Below are 7,509 nucleotides of genomic sequence, written 5' to 3'. Positions count from 1 at the left end.
AGATTTGCACTAAGAGGCTTTACAGGCAACTAGAAGCAAATATATAATTACCTAAAAACACAATGTTATTTTTGAATGCAAATTTTTGCCAATTTTCAGGTGCAAATATCGCTCATGTGTAGTTTTTAATTCTTTTCTTTTTTATGTATTTTGAAATACATCTTTTTTTGCACAAAAGTCGCCCTGTTTCATTTTGGACCCGATATTGCTTTGGTCAGAATTAAGGCCCTGATGATATGCATCATTTGCATGCGTGGCCGCGCTATGTTAAAAAGAGGCATTTCTGGCGCCCTGTTGTATAAAACGCAAATGAGCTAGAGATGTGAAATTCTACAGTGCGGCGAAGCTTGTTGTGCTAACCATACTTGTAGCTTATTACACATCTTGCTTTGACGTACTTTTATAAATGATCCCTCAAAATGGACATTTTATTGTGCTGTGTTTACTGCATGCAAGCTTGAACAAGTAAAAGTATCATCTTCACAAGGAACTATGTATTACGACTGTCGCTGCCCAACGTCTCCACTCCGCCCTCCTTACCTCTCTGGTGACTCCTCCTGCAGTTGACGGACGTTTGGCTGCGCGGCGTCCACCTGCCGTCCTCTCCTGTGTCCCCGGACCGGCTTGGGCGCTGCCTCCCGCCATGCTGTTTAGCTGCCTTAGGGCGCACGTGCCGCGCGGCCCTGCTTCAAGTACCTTCAGTGGCGCGAACCTCAGGGGCGTCCCCCTGTGATGACATCATGCAACCAGGATACAAAAGGCCTATGCGATTGCTAGCTAATCGAGTTAGCAAAGGTTTCCTAATGGATGGGATTCGCTCTCCATACCTTGCAACTCTGCCTCCTTTGGACCTACTCTATTTGGAGTACCCGCTCCTCGGGGGCCTCTCTCTCTTTCTTATCTTTCAGGTCGCAGTCTGGAACTGATACTCGCTCCTCGAGGGCCCATGTTCCTGGACTCGCTACTTGGACTCCACTTCGGCCAGCAAGACACCGCTGCCTATAACATCTGTGAGTTATTTATTTATTTAGGATTTTTATATACCGACCTTCTCAATACAAGTATCAAATCAGGTCGGTTTCCAAAGAACAAAACTGTCGTGGTTAAGGCGTTACAATAAACAGAGTTTCTGAACATAGGAACATCAATAAATAAATATTACATATTACATAGACAACAGTAACTCGTCAAAATAACGTGGATAAATATGGGAATAGCTAAATAGGGGTAGTGTAACTTGGGATATACAGTTAATGGAAAATTGTATATGGGCGCAAACATGAGTAGTGCAAGAGCTCGAAGAACTAATGCATCAACAGAAGAGTGTTTTCAATACAGGTGGGCTGTCCAGATCATGGGCGGTTGAGGAGCTTATGGTGGACTATTTTGCTCTTTGACCGGTGTCAGAATGTTCCTGTGATTCTGGATAGGCTTGCCGGAATAGCCATGTTTTTAGGTTTTTCTTAAAAGTTAGATGGCAAGTCTCTTGGTGTAGATCCGGCGGTAATGAGTTCCAGAGGGTGAGCCCGGCTGTGGAGAGTGCTCGTTTTGTTAGTGAAGTTTTCATCGGGGGGGCATATAAGGAACCTTTGTAGTTGTATCTGATAGGTCTTTGTGATGTGTGAGGGCGGAGTTGCGAGTTTAGATTTAGTTTGGCGATGCCCATAATATCCTTATGAATCATTGATAGTGTCTTGAAGGTAATTCTGGCTTTTATAGGAAGCCAGTGAAGGCTGTGAAGGATAGGTGTGATGTGGGCTCTTTATTTGTGTTGGTGAGTAACCTCGCCGCAGCGTTCTGCACCATCTGTAAGGGTTTTGTAGATAAGAGTTACCATCTCTATCTCTCAGAGCTATTCCCTGAAACCAGGTACTCGCTCTTCGAGGGCCTGCCTTTACTCCAGCTCCTGTGCTCCCCACTGAGAGACCGCTGCATGAGTACATTACCAACGAGGCTCTATTCCTGAACTCTGCATATCCTGCTACTACTTACAATATCAGTTCTCTCTGTTACAGCACAGCCATTGTGGGATCGCTGTTCCAGAGCCTGAGGGACTACAAGCCCAACCGGGCTACTTTCCAGATCACTACTGCCCCCTCTGGTGGTTCACCAATCCTGTATAATAAAAGAACGAGTGTGTGTGTGTGTGTCTCCTACGCTGAGCCTGACCTGTGGCCCCTTACGGGCCTTCCCCCCGTGGGCATGGTCATCTGCCACAGGTCCAGGGATCCACCCAAAACCCTTACAAATAATAACACTATGGTAATTTGATGTTAGCAGTGTGTTGTGGCAGAGATTTTGGGAACATGCCCTGGCCTGTAACACTATTGTGCTCTTTGTGTCAAAGGAGGACATTGAAGCAATCAGACCTGTTGAGGATGAGATGTTTAGCAAAGTTCATACAGCTGCTAGATCAAGGGAAAATCATCAATTCAAGCCCTTTGATTCAACTAAAATTTACATTAGCAAAATTTTGAATGACATCACCTCGTTTATTGCAAGTGTTCTAGAACATGAACGTGAATATTTTCATGCCCTTCAAGTATCCAGCTTCCAACCTGGTCAGTATTTAGCCTGCATCTATGATAAATTCTAGTGGACTGGCCATATATGTGAAGTCTCAGCTGAGGAATGTGATGGCTTGATCAATTTCTTGCACCCTCAAGGTCCTGCCAGGTTATTTTACTGGCCGCCCCATAGAGATACCTGTTGGGCTCCAGAAGAGTGCATTATTGCTACCCTTGATGCACCCATAACAACTTCATCATACAGGCAGTACATTTATTCACAAGCCACTTTGTCATGCATCGATGGGACATTCAAAAGCATGTGCAAGGCAGGAAAAATCACTAACTTAATTTTTGTGAAATCTGCAATTTAAGCAGCTCTTGTATGTAGTGTCTTGCCTTTCCTTGTTTTGTGCTTAAATAAAAGCTTGGAAACCTGTGGCTGGTAACTTGTCCAGCTGTTTGGAGTGGCCCCTAGGCGATGGGGTTGTCAATTTTGCTGAATTGGAAATGGCTCAGCCACCACTGACCAATGCAAGGTAACTAATCAGCATACAAAGTGTTGCACTTACTTTGATGACTAATTTATGAAAATATGTCTAAACAAATATGTGTCAAAAGCTAAAAGTGAGGTAAGCACAGTAAACTGAGCTGCATTGTAAAATTTCACATCTCTAGCTCATCTGCATGTTTCATAGTTGGATGCCAAAGATGGCTCTTTTAACATAGTGCATTCACGTATGCAAAGGATGCTTGTCTTTGGGACTGTAATTCTGACCAAAGCAAGGCTGGGTCTAAGACGAAACAGGGTAACTTTTATAGCAATAAAAAAATGCTCTTTCAAATGACATTAGAAAGAAAAAAATTAAAAACTACACAGTAAAAATATTCACACTCAAAAAATGGCAAAAATTTGCATTAAAATGTGATATCATGTCTTTATGTAACTACATCTTTGCTTCTAGTTGGCTGTAAAGCCTCCTAGTGGAAATCCTAGATTTACATCATGGGCCATGAATACTGATCCTGTATGGCCTGAATCCAAGTATACATCAGGAGCAGTGAGGAGTCAAAGTAGGCCTTAAATTTCTTTTGTAAAATTTTTCACATACTTTGCCGGCCCATAAAAAGGGTGGCAAGCTCATGTTAGGTTCCAAATTTTGCATAGCAACGTAGCACCAAGACATTGTAATAATCCACAAATTTTCAGGCCCCAGCAGGGGTTGTTTGGCTGCAATGCCCGGACAAAGAGGTCGCTTGTTGTGTGTGGAGCACAGTACTCCAAGAGCGACAGTCATTCAGCTGCCTCTAGCTCTTAAACCAATAGAGATCCAGCTGAAAAGTTTTGCACAGTTTTGTTTGAGGCCCTAGCAAACATCCACACAAAATTGTATTCAATTTGAAGGAGGTGGAGCGTGGATGATTTTCTAAATTTGTCCACTTGATATGGAATGTCCCATATACATCATGAATTTCAGAATGCTGTAGCTGCAGGTTGAAGTCCTCCCTATCTCTGGTATCTTATTTACTAAGACAAATAGCTCCTACTGCTGTAATATGAGGTTCAAGGTCAGTTAGATATGAAGTATGCAATAGTAATTGAACTGAATCTCATATAAGATAGGGAAAGGAAGTGAGATGCTATGAAAAACCTGAAGCTCAAAATGGACTAAAGGATTGTGATTGTAAATCGTACTTTGTGAACTTTGACATGTTCCCTTATTTACAGAGATCATATTGTCTTTGAAATGTTCTAAACTGTGGGGTGACAAGTTCCTTTGGCAGGTGAAGCAAACTGGAGATTCTTCAAATCATGCTGCACTGCACTTTTGTCGAAACAAAATAAAGGTCGGTGAAATAAAGTCCAGCTTTCAGTAGGGACATGGTAGCCTTGCCTCAGAATTAGTCACAATCACAACTACACTCCCCTTTCCTTATAAGCAAGGTTCTGGCTCTGACTAGGGAGCTCTGCAGCCCTCTTGAACATACTATTTTGTGATCCTTGGCTTTCTTCAGGCCAAGTCAGTCTTGCTTCTATGGTAAAACTCCCAGTCTCTTCATGTCCTTGTTCCAAGACTTGCAAGCAGTTCCCACTTCTATAGGACTGGCAATCATCAGTAAATTTATAGAAATTCAATAGAACCCCCGGAAATGAGATATTGTAAGCCTGGGCAGGTCACATATGCTCCTGTCACTGTTGCTGCTGTTGTGCTATTCCATGCCATCCCCCACGTCCTGTTGTTTCCCATGCTGCAAGCATAGAGCAAGGCCCCTAGCTCATATACAGGCCGATGCAATACCGTGTGCTGCGGCCAGGGCACGGCTCAACACGCAATTGGACACGCTTTTTGGATGCGCGTCCATGAACCCCAATGCAAAATGGGGGTTAGCATGTCCAAAATGCACGTCCAATCGAGCATGATAGCGCTCAAGAAATGTAAATTCACGTTGATGAGGATATTAGCTATTATCCGACGTGCACATTTTTACTCTTAAAAATTAACGCCTGCCCCTGAGCAGGTGTTAATTCTTGAGGAGCCCCAAAAGTTTACAGAAAAGAAGAAAATACTGCTTTTCTGTAGCTCTGTGGCAATATTAAGTCAGAGGAACTGAAAAGGGAGAACCGTTAAAAAAAAAAAAAAAAAAAAAAGTGTGCTGGCGATCAGGTTAGAAAATGGACGCTCGTAAAATTTGAGGGTTCATTATCCTAACCTGCTGGCAGCCACCTCTCCTGGGCGCCTGATGCCCAGGAGTGCTAGGGAATCAAAATTTTCCCTAGCGCCGCCTTTTTATCGTGGTAGCTCATTTAAATATAAAATGTGACACCCAGGAGAGGTGGATCGTCGCGCCCGTTTAACGGGTGCCAATATTGCTTCCGGCCTGATAGTCTGCCTTTCAGCTTCCTGCCTGTGGACCAAGAAGACAGCCAATGCGAGGAGAGGAGGCCCTGCTGGAAGGGTGTGCACACCAAGGAATTTCAGGAGGACACACGTAGAAACCCAAAAAGCCAAGTGAGAAAAACGAGAAACTGTGAATGTGTTCATTAAAGTTACTGTAGTTAGTTTATTGTGTATTTAAAGACAATTAGAAGCTGTCAATGGGGCGATGTAATAAGGAGCACTAATGCCAGAACAGGTTCTTTACTCCTGTTTTATCATGCATTTTTCAAGAGTAAGTTAATTCTGGTATGTAACAAGGGTTTTAACTCCTAAAAAATACATGCTAAAAAAGGAGTAGAAATCCAATGCTAAAATTAGCACAGGCACATGTAAAAGAATGCACTGGCTATTTCTCAGCAATGCAGCAAGGTGCTTTAAAAGGACAGGCAGCTTAAATCAATTTCTTAATGCTGGAAATGTAACTCCTAGGTCAGAACAGGAGTAAACTGTAACTCACATTTCTGGTGGCCATCTTATACTATTGCTGTGCCCAGTTTTTGGTAATGTCTAGCTGCCTCTCTCAGACTGACAATAGAATAACTTTGGCCACGAGAAATGTAAGTTTACTCCACCTCGGACTCAGGAGTTTAATTTTCAGTGTAAGTTCTCAAGGCGGGCACCTATAGCTGAGCACTGCACCAGCACTGTGCATCCAGCTTTGACATACTGTTTAACTGTAGATGCCCATCCCAGGGAGCTTACACTTTTTTCAGCTAGCTAGCTGTAAGTGGCCACTCCAAAGCGCAAATTCTTGCATCCAAGGCCCTTGTGGCAGAGAATGGCAAGTAAAAATCAAAGCATAAGCTCTCTGGGGGTGGGGAAAGATGCCTAAAGATGAACAGGATGCCAAAGTGCATATTGGTCAGCACTGGGTGCCCACCCCAGACAGCTTCTGCTTTGAATTTACTTGCCATGCCTTGCCAAAATGGCATCGCATATGAGATTTGGTGTGTGCATCCCAACTTGTGTGCACATTTTCTCATTCAAGGTCATTTTGATAAGGAATGGCATGTAAAATAAAAGAATAAACTCTCGGGGTATGCACCTACAGCTAAATGAACAAAGCATAGACTGTCTGGGTGAGCACCGACAGCTGAACAGTACGGACTTTAGCACTACATAAGCGTGTGCTGTCCAACTGTTCAGGAAAACAAAGAAAACTGGTGCCTGGTGCCTGCCTCAGAGAGCTTACATTGGAAATTTAACTCCTGGGTCTGAAGTGGAGTAAACTCATATCTCTGGTGGCAAATGTTGTCTATTGTTATGCACAGTGTGGTACTCTACCCCAGACCAGGAAGACTTACATTTTCAATGTAAGCTCTCTGGGGCAGACCCCTAGAGCTGAACAGTACTTAAAAGTCAGGATGCACAGCACAAAGTACATACAATTCAGCTGAAGGTGCCTTCCAAGAGAGTTTATGCCTTCTTTGATCTGAGGTGGAGTAAACTCACATTTTTGGTGGCCAAAGTTATTCTATTGCTGCACTCAGTCTGGCAGAAAGACACTACAACATGGGCACAGCAACAGAATATCATGGCCACCAGAAATGTGAGTTAACTTTTACTTAACCTCAGGCCAAGGAGTTAACCTGAAAATCCACTTAAATGCATTAAACCAGGAGTAAGGAGGTAAGCACTTGAAGTTGGAAGGAGTGTGTCCAAAATGGATTTGTATGCAAGATTGTGACCAAGTTAGGATACCCAGTGCCAATCTCACATGCAAGGCCATTTTGCCAAGTTAACTCAAAGGCTAAGCTCTCTGGAACAGACAACTATAGCCATCTGAGATGTGCAGCACCAAACTGCGTACTGTTCAGCTATAGATGCCTTCTCTAGAGAGCTTACCCTTTGATTTCATTTGGCATGTCTTGCCCAAATGGTCTTGCATGTGAGATTGTGCCCAAGTGGGTTTGCCTAGTGCCAATCTTGCATGCAAGGTCAGAGCCATAGCCAGGCTATTTGGCACCTATGGCCAAGTAAAAAAAAAGGATGCTCTCAACCTGACAAATACACGACCCCACAACCCAGGACACTCCTTTAAAAGGGGCTTTCATTTTATTTTA

This window comes from Rhinatrema bivittatum, chromosome 6 (genome assembly GCF_901001135.1).
Source record: "Rhinatrema bivittatum chromosome 6, aRhiBiv1.1, whole genome shotgun sequence".
NCBI classification, from domain to species: domain Eukaryota; kingdom Metazoa; phylum Chordata; class Amphibia; order Gymnophiona; family Rhinatrematidae; genus Rhinatrema; species Rhinatrema bivittatum.
The sequence above is the reverse complement of the archived record's forward strand: the minus strand, read 5'-3'. Positions refer to the sequence as shown.